The sequence below is a fragment of the Suillus fuscotomentosus genome (assembly GCF_016647785.1).
Source record: "Suillus fuscotomentosus strain FC203 chromosome Unknown F5891scaffold_63, whole genome shotgun sequence".
Classification (NCBI taxonomy): Eukaryota; Fungi; Basidiomycota; class Agaricomycetes; order Boletales; family Suillaceae; genus Suillus; species Suillus fuscotomentosus.
In genome coordinates, this window is record NW_024539575.1 from 97989 (window position 1) to 112380 (window position 14392).

Consider the following 14392-nt stretch of genomic DNA (forward strand, 5'->3'; position numbering starts at 1 on the left):
GTCTCGAAAGACACCTATATCCATACGTGTCAAAGAAACTTCGAAACCAGAACAGAAAAATCCTGACTGAGCAAGACAGCTAGTGCAGGCGAAGAAAAGGTCGACAATCTGACTTCACTCACCCCTACCTTCCAAGCCCTGAACCTTGGTACTCCTGTACCACCATTAAACATGTCGGCCTCATCCAAGACAACAGAATTCAAGATCAACCATCCTCCTACATTTGATGGCGACAGAGACAAGTCCAAGTCATTCATGCTCTCATGCAATGCTTACATTGATATCAACTTGGAAATCTATAAAACCGACACCCAGAAAGTGATCTTCATCTCCTCGTTCATGAACGAAGGAAATGCCAGGTCATGGAAAGAAGAATTCCTAGCAGAGGCCCAATACATCGACTCAACCGGACAGAAGAAGGGCTATGGAACCTTGAAAGAATTTAATGAAAGCTTTGACAAAGCCTTCGGACCGATTGACCCATCTGGGACCGCGTTGGCACGACTCCTAGAACTAAGACAAGGCCCAGAAGGCCTGCAGACGTACATTGCAGACTTCCAAAGGTTGCTTACCCAAGCAAAGATCAAAGAAGAACATATGAAGATCTATCATTTCGAGAACGGCCTCAACGGAGGACTTCTAACCAAGATGTTCAACGCAGGAGGAGTACCCAAGAGCCTTGATGACTACATTGCTGCAGTAGTCGATCTGGATAATTGCTACGCAAGACTGTTAGCTCGGAGAAACAGGTTTCCCTCGCGACAAATCCAGAAGAAGAACGGTCGCGGAGATCAAAGATACATCCCTGCCAGAGATAGGGATGCCATGGTTATTGATCGGATCACCGACGAAGCCAAACAAGAATACATGAGGACAGGAAAATGTTTCAACTGTCACCAGATCGGACATCGGGCATGGGAATGTCCACAGAAGAAGAAAGCCCCCTACCCAGCAGTGAGGAAGGTAGAGGAAGAAGAAGCTAGAAGAATTGATGAGGATTTTTAAACCGGAGACCTATATTGACGATAGCATCTCCAGCAAAACCTGTACGCCTAATACGAACAGTTGGTGAAAAAAAAGAACTTCGTGTCCCCATAACCCTCGTATCCCGAACGCGTCAGAAAAATGTCGAAACCACCGCAGTAATTGACTCCGGAGCATCAGGAACCTATATCTCCGAGGACTTCGTAAAGAAGCATAACATCGGAACCAAGAAACTCGAAAACCCTTTTTATATTAAAACCACCGATGGAAGCTACTTCAGTAGCGGACCGGTAGAATGGTATTGCACGCTGATCGTCCAAATCGACCAAAGGATGATGATAGGAAAATTCAACATTACCAAACTAGGAGAAAAGGACCAGATCCTGCTAGGGATCCCCTGGCTTCAAGCCATGAACCCCGCTATAGACTGGACCAAACAGACGGTATCCCTTCCGGCAACAGAAAAATCTGCCGAAATCGAGAAATATGTCAAGCAAACCTCTCGACCACAGAAAACCTTCTTCACTAAGAAATTCAATACAAAAGAAGACGCTTGGAGTACGTCACCATCATCTCTAACCGAACTTACGGACGAAGGAGAATATCTCCGACAAATTGAAGAGTCGTCCAAGTTTAGTAACAAAGCACAGGAGTTCGCCTCAGAAGAAAAGGAAAAAAGAAAAAAAACTTTTGAAGAATTGGTACCGGAGTATCTCCATGATTTCTCTGACGTATTTGCAAAAAACGGCTTGAACAAACTACCCCCCGAAAGACCCGGTATCGACCATCGTATCGAAACGAAGCCCGGATTTATTCCCAAAACGTCCAAAATTTACCCCCTTTCCTACAACGAACGAAACGCAGTAAAAAGATTTATTGAGGAAAATCTTGCCAAAGGGTTCATCACAAAATCTAAATCCCCTCAAGCAAGCGGATTCTTTTTCGTAGGAAAGAAAAGCGGAGAACTCAGACCATGCCAGGACTATCGCTTCTTGAATGACCAGACTATCAAAAACGTGTATCCCCTGCCACTCCCATCATCTTTGGTTGAACGGTTACATGGCGCAAAAATATTCACAAAAATTGATATTCGATCCGGATACAATAACATTCGGATTCATCCGGATGACAGGTGGAAAGCCGCGTTCATCACAGAAGAAGGACTTTTTGAACCCACGGTCATGTTCTTCGGATTATGCAATTCCCCCGCCACTTTCCAAGCGTATATGAACGATACGTTCAGAGCTGAACTCAACGAAGGATGGCTCGTCATTTACATGGACGATATGCTCATCTTCTCCGAAACAACCACCGAACACCAACGACGAACCTGCATTATTCTAGACAAACTTCGAAAAGAAAAGTTATTTGTCAAACCGGAGAAATGCACGTTCGATGCAGAGGAAGTGGAATACCTTGGAATGATTATCAAACCAGGAAGTGTAGAAATGGATAAAGAGAAGACGGCAGGCATCAAGGACTGGCCCATCCCTGAAACAGTTAAGGATGTTCGATCCTTTTTGGGTTTTTGTAACTTCTACCGAACCTTCGTTTCCCACTACTCAGATATTGCTCGACCCCTTATCGACCTAACAAAGAAGAACGTCTCGTTCTCGTGGACGCCCCTGTGCCAGCAAACGTTCGAGAAGCTCAAAAAATGCCTCACTTCGCACCCTGTTCTTCAGAACCCTGATCCCCACCATCAATTCGCCATCGCTACGGATGCTTCTCTTGTCGCGTCAGGAGGGGTATTGCTGCAAACTGACACCAATGGCGTTTATCACCCGTGTGCATACCTATCGCAGTCATTCAGCCCTGCTGAGAGGAATTACCCCATTCATGATCGCGAGCTGTTAGCTATTATCCGCGCCCTCACCCATTGGCGACACTACCTCGAAGGACATCCACAACCGGTCATTGTGTTTACTGATCATATGAACCTCCTCTATTTTGCAAAAGCAGAACGACTATCCAGAAGGCAGGCCAGATGGCAACTACTCCTCACTTCTTTCGACTTAAAGTTATATCACGTCCCCGGTACAAAATTAGCAGTTCCGGATGCCCTTTCTCGCCGGCCAGACCACGGCGATGGATCGGGAGATAATGCCGACGCCGTCCTCCTTCCTGATTCCATGTTTATCCGCCTAATCGATGATGAATTACGCGCAGCGATTGCTTCCACCGCACCCCTTGACGACCCCCTCTTCTCTGCCGCGCAAGATGCCCTTAATGGCCTATGTTTGCCTCCTATGAAATCTTCACTTAGCGACTGGCGTATCGCCGATGATATTCTATTCTACAAAAATAGAGCTTATATTCCTCCCGCACATCGTCCGCAGTTGCTACGGAAGCATCATGATCACCCTTCTGCTGGGCATCCCGGACGTTTTAAAACCGAAGAACTCGTCAAGCGGGAAGCTTGGTGGCCCAGTATGGGCACCTATATCCGCAACTACGTCGATGGCTGCGCTACTTGCCAACAGATGAAGGTGGACACTCACCCTGTGACTCCACCCCTACACCCTATCAGCACTATGGCTACTCGCCCCTTTTCCCAGATCTCCGTCAATCTCATTACTGATCTGCCCGTTTCCTCTGGCTTTGATAGCGTCATGGTCGTGGTAGACCACGGGCTTAGTAAGGGGGTGATCATTACTCCTTGCCATAAAACAATTACCTCGGAAGGAGTGGCGAAGCTATTTTTAAAACACGTCTTCAAAAGATTTGGCCTCCATGACAAAGTAATCTCCGATCGTGGACCGCAGTTCCTATCCAGATTCTCGATCGAACTTGCACGACTCCTAGATTATTCTTTAGCCCCTTCCACTGCCTACCACCCACAAACCGACGGGCAGACCGAACGACTAAACCAGGAACTCGAAACGTATCTTCGAATGTATTGCCAGAACAATCCTTCTGAATGGGTGGAACATCTCCCTATGGCAGAATTTGTTCACAATCACAGAAGGCACTCCGCAAAGGATGCATCCCCTTTCTTTATCATGATGGGATACGAGCCGAAAGCTCTCCCACACTTACTTCCGGAATCAGACGTTCCCGCTGCTGAGGAACGAGTCAGAATTCTTCAAAAGATAAGAGAAGAAGCCGTCTCCTGTCATAACATTGCTATGCAACGCATGGCGGAAAGATCCTTCGGACAGAAGTACGAACCATGGAAAGTCGGAGATAAGGTATGGTTGTCAGCTGCCAATCTAAGACTAAAGCTCCCATCCCGGAAACTGGCACCCAAAAGATACGGCCCGTTCACTATCACAGCCGTGCTATCCCCTATTACGTTTACACTCCAATTACCGCCGCAATGGAGGATCCACCCTACGTTCCACGCTTCACAGCTATCCTCCTATCGCGAAAATGACGTACACGGTCCGAACTTTCTAGAACCACCACCTGATGTTCTCGAAGAAGAAGAAGAATATGAAATAGAAGCAATCCTCGCACATAAAGGAAATGGAAATCGCCGTCGATATCTCGTATCGTGGAAAGGGTATTCTTCGGCTAGCAACGAGTGGATCCCCGAAAAGAATCTGGAAAATGCCGAAGAGACCCTTAGAGCCTATAAAGCCAGAAGCGCGATTTGAAATCACCCAATACCTCGACGACATCGTTTTCACCCAGATACAAGACCTGCAACCGATATGCCATTCCCCACATCTACCTATACACTCCCCTACCACTCTACCTTCGAAACTGCCATCCTCGACTCCAACGACGAACGATACGAAACCTTCATCACCCAAGCAGAAGACCTCACCCTCATCGAGGCAGCACTCCTCTGCCCCCAACATGCTATTGAGCTCACTAGAGTTCTCTTCGGAAGAAACGCCCACTCCATTAACATCCTTATCAACATCATCCGAGCCACAGAAATCATCGAGTGAGTCTGTCGCCTCGTCGAAGACAACACAGTTCACCACAGCCTCATGCATATGCAGAGGCGCATACGCAACTTTGCTTTGCGTCTTATTCCTGAAGAAGTTAAAGATGATATTAGAACAGTCATCCACATCGTCGCAGAGCAAACCGCAGGAGTTGCTCGCCCGCCTTCTCCTACGAACCCCGCAACCACAGATGGAGTCCCTCCTCCCTCTTATCAAGACGCCGTACCTACTCTTCCCGCTAACATTCCTAATGAGCTATTGGCTGCGGTCAATAATCTTGCGCAGACAACGGGAGCCATAATGGCGTCCCTAAGAGAAGAAAATCCCCAAGCAATTCCCGTCCCCGCTCCCGCTGTAGAAACCATCGAACACCCTCCCCATCTTTATACTGCATTTTCCGCCACCCGCGAAGAAATCGCTGCTGACCCAAACCACCAGTACCTTTCGCACTACGAGGTGCAAGATCTAGCCGACGCACTGGCTACACTCCATATTCATCCCCCGCTCGTCATCCCGGACTCATTATCTTCGCATACCTTTACGGATGGGATCGTACCAATACAAGTGTTGGGAAGAACCCAACCTGCCACCCCCGCTGAGCTAATCGCGGAGGCAGAGCAACAAGATGTCGCCGTCCACCATCCTATACAACGAACCGCCCCATCCAGAAAGAGAGTACGAGGCCAGCGTTCCCGTACTGATAAGGGGAAGAAACGCGCTACCAGCACAGATGAAGCACTTAGCCCGAAACCGGGTCCATCGCCCTTACGAGCGACCTCCTCTAACCCCGATGAGAATCGTGTTTGCAGGTACTGCAAAACGCTCGGGCATAGGCAAGTTCATTGTCCCGAATACTACTGCCGCGTCTGTCGAGAATTATCTCCAGGCCATCTTTCGCTCTACTGCCCGCACTACACTGGGGAATCCCCCACCTCCTTAACCTGGAAGGATGATGGATTTTACCGAGCACTCGCACTCTGGGAGAATGATTTGGATGACGCATATGCCGCCCAATGCAGGGAAGAAGAAGCGCTCTACGAGTTAGAACGCATGAAGGCCGGACCAGACGAAGGTCCAGATGCCCTAGATTACTCGGATGATCCCATTTACTATGCTAACCAGGATGATTGAATCCGGTGGCTTCAACCTAGTGGGGGGGTAATGTTACAATCACTCTACTTCCTTTACTTCTCACATATCTGCCATTATGCCCTACATTTTCCTTAGCGGCTTGACTTTCCTTTCTTGGTCTTACTTCCGTATTTGACTCTTGTACTATTATCTCACCGTAGCCCTGGTCCGTGCGCATATAGTTTCCTATTTAAGCACGTGTACTTTACTTAGAAACGTCACTTCAATCTTACTAGGTTTCATCCAGAACTTCCTTCGCTTAAGACCACCAATCTTAAGTCGTCAGAACCGATCTCTTAGTTAAAGCACTCCTTTAACTAAGTCTAAGAACCCCTTCTTATTTGAAGGGCTTTGCGAATCTCAGCAACACGAACGCTCTATCGAGCCCTTGCTGTTAGAACTATCCTAGTTCGTAACAATGACATGACATAATCACATTATTTCCACACACTTCATGATACAAAAAACATGAAATTAGAAGACACAAATTTCCTATCATTATGTGTACCAAAACATCAAAAAACATAATGAATGTATTGAAGATTTCAGACATAATCTAAAAATAAATCATTTTCCCTCAAGAAACAGTTTATATTTTTCATTCATTATTCCTCAAATCACAATTTACAATCATATTAAATTTCTTGCTTCTGTTTTTCTAATGTTCTGTGTATCAAATATCTCAATTACTCCATCCTGTTCACCATATGTTTGATCCAAGAACATTGAAAAATCATATAACAAATAATAATAATAATAATTTTGACAATGTTTTGTTAAGGAAAAGCAAAGAAACTTTCAAACATTAATTTGTATATTTGGTAAGAGGAAATTTATAAAACATGCCTCATGTTTTATAAGAATAAATACATAATGTTTGTAGTATATTCCTCCTGCACAACACCTGAAAAACATTTGTTATGTTCAAAGAAAAAAAATAAAACATGATTGCAGGATACTCTGCCTTAGAACACGCACAAATTATACATTGTTTTCTGCACACAATAGATAGAAAATATAGCATTATCCTTGAAAGCACATGATCAATTTTTGCATCATATCCCATACACAGCAAATCATTAAAGAGGTATAGGAATGTATCTGATGTTATCCAAAGTGTAGGAATACATGGACAAAGGTGTAGAAAGTATAGGAAAGTGCAGGAAAGTGCAGACAAGGTATAGAGAGGTCAAGGAATGAGGTTTTGAGAGTGTGAGGGCAAAGATATATTGTGAGATAAGGAAAGTCTAGGTATAGAGAGGTATAAGTGATCTGATAGAGGCTAAAATGCATACTATAAGGAACTACTTTGAAGGTAAACCTATTGGGTGAGGCACAAGAGAAGTGTAGTAAGTAGTCCTAAGTATAGGTAACTTATACTGTCTTGAATCCCACTTGGAGTAGGAAGGGATAGGAAATATAGAAAATATGTAAGGACATGTAATAAGGCTGCAACACATTTTACAAGCCTCAAGGTAAGAAAATTCACATATCAATGGTGTTTGGAAGGACTATGTATTGATAAGGAACCCTCCTAATGCATTTCTGAGATATCAAAAGCATAGAAATACACGCCCAATATGACCAATACATGGGAATACATATCCAATGTGGTCAATATGCAGGAAAGTGCGGGTTAATTGCTGAATAAGGGATGAATAATAATAGGAAAATTGATATTGCTCTATACTCCTTGACATATATAAGAAAATAGCCTCTTTCCTACCTAGCACAGGTCCAAGTATCATACTGCACTTCTGTTGGTTACTCTACAAGCTTGGCACACCTTAGGAGATTTTCAGAAAACATCAACAAACCCATGCATTTACTAAGATGCTCTAAGACATCCACTATTGAGAGTGCTATCCAGTCTCTCTTACTTGCGCCACTGTCAAGGAATTGACAAATATTCTGTAAGTTTTATGTTATGCTTATATCAATCTTATTCTTATGTGACCAGGTTATTTGTAAGGGAGAGGGTTGATGAAAATTACTGGTGTATCATTCTGTAACTAGAAGACATTAAGTGACTCAGTCATATCTTGAATACCAGCTGGGATGACTGGGTAGCATAGGCACCTCCATTATAGAAGGAGGATAATTTTCTTACTAATAATGCACTCATGGATGTCACTATCTGATATGGAGAACTCCTTTGCTCTGATTATGAAGTCATGCAACTATAGCCTCCCTTATGAATGATTCAATGACAAGGTGTCTGGTGAGAACCAGCCTTAGGCTCTCCAATTTGAAAATATGTACATGGTGCATAATTATTAGATGAACAACGAATTTAGAAATGAAGGTTAGCCTCCCACTTTTTTACATGGTATTTTGGTTTCTTAATATTTTGACTGATTAACTAGTGATATATATAACCATGTCATAAGGCTGCTACTCAAAATTTGGACCCATCCCACTATTATATCTCCTATCAAAGACACTATTGTGATCTTTCAGCCAAATATATGACATCAGTTTATTTGTCCTCTTTCATGAGCTTGTCTTAGATAACTAATATCTACACTGTTAGCTAATAAAGGCATTACTATGCTTACTCTATGTAGGTTGAGTCTGGCTAAAGCTTGTACTACCCATACCTTATCTTCTTCCAAGTGATAGATTGACATCCAGGCACTCACATCCTCTGATATTGCTGAAAAGCAAGAGCATGAGGAGGTGATCTGCCTCCTCAAAACAGGTGGTGCTTATAAGAGTATAATGCAATTATTTATCTCATGGGCAAATATACAGTGGACTATCTGGCAAAAAAATCTTTATGTCGAGGTACAGGCCCTTCTTACCCTTGGAGGCACCACTTCTCATTTTCTTAACTACAGCCAGTATGTCATTATCTTTCTCTCTATTATCTTTCAAGAGGACTATGTACAACTGGGATGATGATTCTAGAGTTACCACCAATGGCACTAATAAGATCAGTCAGAAAAAGAAAGATTGTAAGGTTGGAAGAACCATTAATTCTGGAAGTAAATCAGTAGTATATCAGTAGTATGGGGGCAATACCAAATACTGAACCATCTCATTATTAATAAATTGGTTTTGATTTCTGCAAGGACTCTTTCTGTTTTGTACAACTTTAACACATAAGCTCAGACTCTCAGATCCTCTAATCTCAGTCTCCTGCTTCTTCTGCTTCAAATGAAACAAATTCCTGAACATGCTTTGATGTCAACAGCATTCAGCTCTATGATCCCAGAATAATTTGATGAGTTTTAATCAGTGAAGAGCCAAGGCCAAAAATATCAGTGTGAAGAAGTAATAGTGACTGGCTAGCAAGTAAGCTAGAGCATAATAAGATCCTACTGTATGGAGGTGTGCTATATCGACTCAGAAGGATTGCTATGAAGCACTTCCTTCAAATAAAATGTGAAGAGAGCAAATGCAGAATACTGAAGAATGAGTGTAATTGTGGAAAGTGAAGCTAATGGTGAGAGCAAAGGTGAGAACATGGATCCAGTGAAGGTGCGATGAGAAATGAGCAAAAGCGAGAGGTATCTAGGTAAGAAGCGATAGATACTAGGTAAAGTGTGGTTCTGCAGGTAGCAGCTAGGTATAGATGAGGTTTATGGCCAAGGTATAACTAGGTATGAGATGCTCAGTCAGAACTTGAAAAAGATTTGGGTCTGCATAGAGCCTAGGTAAGGAATCTTAGAGGCACATACTCAGAGCGGTCAAGAATGCATGGATTCAAAGTGAGGGTGAATCAAAGCTCAACAATTGATCAAAGGTATTAAGAGTGTCTAAGTGACTCCACAAATCAAAGATACCATCCAAGGGAAGGGAAGTACTGTACTGTATATAGCGTGTGAGATTTTATCCTACTACATGAGCATCCAGAACCTGTAGGTGAGAACTGTAGCAATGAAGAATGAGGCAGATAAGTAATATGTAATCTGAATGTGCGCAGAACAGAATATGGGAATACATGTAATGCGCCCTACTATCTATTAGTCAAACTGAAAGAGAAAATGAATACGCACCAGCGGAGTTTGGTGGATATGGAAAGGACATGGATGGATGGTACAGAGAAGTGGACCTGTGAGCAGGTGATTGTCAGATGAGAGATGTCCAAGAAGAACTTGTTGCTGGATGAAATAGGAATGATATGGAACTTGTAACTTCCTATAGGTCTTGACACCAGTATCAAAAGATATTTGTTTCCACCTAATGTAGGTCCAAGTATCATATTGGTCCTGGTCCTGTTAAGACCGTGCACAGAGGGTAGGACTGATTCTGAGGGGCTTGGCTTCAGCTTGTGCACTGCACCCCTTACCCAAGTATATGCCCTTAATTTCAAATTGATGTATGGAGAAAGTCTAAGGAAGTCCAAAGGACTTCCAAAGGGCGCAGGAAACTTTGGAAGGACTTTCCAGATGAGTGCAAGTAACTTCCAGTTGAGTGCGGAAAATTTTTGAAGGAACTTCCGGGAATTACAATGGAGGTTTCGTCCTGATACAGATACATGTAATGGCTACTCAGAACTTGTCTAGAGTAGAAGAAAACAGAGGAAAGACTGCAAGGACAAAGTCTAAAGCAGAATGGGTCTGGGGAACTATGGAAAAGATATGGAGGGACTTCCAGAAACTTCAGGGGAATGAAGGAGCAGAGGAGCAGAGCTCTGGCCTAGAGAATTTCTCCCTAGACCTAAGGTGGATATTCAGAAAGAAAGAACTAGTATTAGGATTTAGAGTGAAGATGAGTGCAAGGACTAATATGATATTTAGACTCAGGAACTACAGGACATATATAAGAGTGTATATACTAAGTAACTATCAGAAAAATCAATAAGCAAAGGTCCAAGGCTATGTATGAAGCATAGGTTAATTCAGTAAGCATACCAGTAGTAAGTATAACCAAGATACCGGAAACAAGGAATATCAAATAGGCTGTGTTAACATTCCATGAACAGGAATTGAATTAAGAAGCTTATTATATATCAGATCAGAAGCAGATCTACACATTAGATCAGATTGGATTTGAGGTCCAGATGAGAAGCATGGATATATGAGATATAATATTAGAGTGATGGGACAAAGGACAAATGATGCAGGCTAGCTGCAGAGGTATGGACGTCTGAGATATAGAGATACAGGGATCCAGAGGTCCACATGAGGTGTAGGAACATTGCCGGATGTAGGTCCAGAATATGGGATATAACAGTCCAGTTGCCTCCAAATAGGGTCAAAAAACTAGACTGGACCAAACTTTAAAATACTAGATATATACCAAAAAAAAACTATTCTATTGTGTTCTATTATACATATATAACATATATCATTACTTACACATGAGGGATAGGTATTAGTAGTGGAGTGGAGAGCAGAAATGACATAGAAAGATTAAGATTTTAAAGTATTATTAAAATAAGCTGATGTTTTGGGTGTTGTGGGGAAATTCTCACAGAAAGCAGTCAAAATTGTGAAATTATATTAGTTAGGGCAATGTTCCTGATATGAGGTAATGATCTTAGGAAGAATAACAAAATTGAATTACTATGATATTAATAGTCAAAATTGCAAAATTATATGAATTATAACAATGTTTCTGACATGTGAGGTAGTATTTTGGATGTCGTGGAGATATTCCCACAGTAGGTACTAAAATGCAAAAAAATAGTATTAACAATATTATATATATTCTTCCTTATGACATGTAGGTCATTCAAATGAAATATATGTGTTAGCTAGAAATTCCCAACTATAGAACATATAGTCTAGGACTTCCCAACCTCAGAATATATGTTGGCTAGGAATTTCCAACTATAGAATATATGTGGTCTGGGATTTCCCAGCATTGGAATATATGTTGGCTTAGTATTTCTAACTTCAGAATATATTGGCAGAGAATTCCCAACCTCAAAATATATGTTGGCTGGGAATTCTCATCTGTAGAATATATGGTCTGGGAGTTCGTGACATGAGAATATATGTGATTTGGAAATTCCCAATATGAGCATATATATAACCTGGGAATTTCTCTAGTGGGCTTGGTATAGTAGCTCATACATTATATGTAAGTTAAGAATTTCTATGATGGACTTATGTACTGCCTAGTGCGGCATATCTCTCAAATGTCCCATTACCCTCTAATGCTCTGCATGACAGCGCTTAGGCTCACTATATAAGCGCCAGCAGTACATACTATCACATGACTTTTACTTCACTTTGGCACTCACTTACAAGTTACTACCCACTTACTACTTAGTAGAAATCTATTTGTCTACACTTCGCATCTCTCTTCTCTTGTCTTACATCATATCATCACTTAAGCTTAGTCTCTCTCATTTCTGCATATCTGTGCGCACTTTCCCGCACTTCACACCTTACGTGCGCGCATTCCCGCGCCTTTGTGCCTTGCATGCACCTCGCATTGGCCGACCAGTAGCGCTTTCAGCGCTTACCTCTAGATCTTTGCTGTACTCGCTTCCCCTTTAGGGTTGAATGCACTTGTCTTCTCAAGTATAGCAGACTAGGCAATGTGCGACCTACAATATTTACAGATACAGCCAGGAGCCTCGTTCTTGCCTTGCTGTATTGTTGTTTCTACAATGGGAAAATAGCGGACAGATATGCATGAGGTATAGGAATGTATCTCAGGTTATCCAAGACATGGGAACATGCGGCCAAAGGTGCGGAAAGCACAGAAAAGAGTGGACAAGGTATAGGGAGGTTTAAGGAATGAGGTTTCACAGGAGTGAGGGCAAAGGTATATTGTGAGGTAAGGGATCCTAGGTATAGAGAGGTATAAGGAACCTAATAGGGGCTAAAAGTGCGCACTACTAGGGACTACTTCAAAGGTAAACCTATGGTGTGAGGTATACAGTATGAGGGAAGTATAGTAAGTAGTCCTAAGTACACGCAATTTATACTGTCTAAAATCCCACTTGGAGTAGTAATACAGCAACACATATTAACATCTCTTCCAAACCATTTTACATCTCTAGATATTGTGTCAGGTCAAGGTCAAGCATCTTCCTGTCCACAAGATCTCTAGGTATGAACTGATTGCCCTGGTATAGTATGTGAGATGCTGACACTCATTGATACCTTTCTAAATGCTGAAGTACGATGTCCAACATGTGAATACTGGGCTGAGCTGTCTCTGTATCACACACAGCCTTTTTATGACCTCCTTTTGTACAATATTGCTTAGACTTGATGACCATGATACAAAGACTAAGCAATGGCTGCTTGTATAGAGCTAAAGTGTCTGTCAGTGTCAGTTATTAATGTACTAAATGACTATGCACATATTGTCGATGACAGATATGTAATTGTGATTTCCATGTAAGGAAGAGTCTCTAATGCATGGTCGAGAACTTGGTTTATCATTAAGTCTGCTACTTCGATGATGGTATATCAGGTGAGCTCAGTAAGATGCATGCATGAATAGTGATAGAAATGGCCTCCTGTAGTGAAGGATGCCACTGGAGTATAGACTGCATACATTGTGCAAGGCAGTTGTATACTGAAAGTGCTTGTGGTCAGAGATAAATATGGCACACAATGATATTGACTTACAGCATGTCCCCAGCACAAAGTGTTATTAACTCAGCATCACAGTTTTTCTTCAACCAGGCCTTGTTCTCCACAAAGTTCACAAGCCATGTTGCAATATTTTGAATGTGGCTCTAATTGTCGTGCCGATCCTTTGGCTGGAATACCACCCAGAATTTGACCCTGACTTCCATCCTGACCCACGTCAATGTTCCCTTAGCATCATGATGTGGATACATAAAAAATCCAGTGTGATGCGCCATTCTCCATCCCTTTATCGTAAAGTTTTCAGGATGAACATTTGACATGATCGGAATAGTGTGAGTACTTTGATTCCAACCATGGATAATGTCATGATCCAAATTTCTTGATGATTGTCAGAAGAGGAATATATATTGGCATAGGTAATTGATAAACTTACTGGAGAGCTCTCAGAAGTGATGTCTGTGCCATTGGAAGATCAAGGATACATTGTATACTTGTCGGGTTGTTCATTGAGTGAAAGAAAGACTCTATCGTGCCCTGGATTATGGGGTTGACATGATCCATGGATCACAGCATTACATCTACAGCCTTACTAAATATTAAGAACAATATCATATTTGAAAGAAAGGCTGACCATGAATGCAGATGGGACATTTTGGAGAAATGGCAAACAATTTATACAAGTATCTTGCCGATGGGTCACAATCCAATTCTTCATGTGCCACACCTCTGAGAAACAACAGAAATATTGGACCTAAGCACAGTCTTAATGATATCTGAGATATCTTTATGTGTGAGTGAATATCCATCTAAATGCAAAATGTGCTTTGAAGAAGGTAGTAAGGGTGGAAACTGGGCCATAAATCTGATGATTTG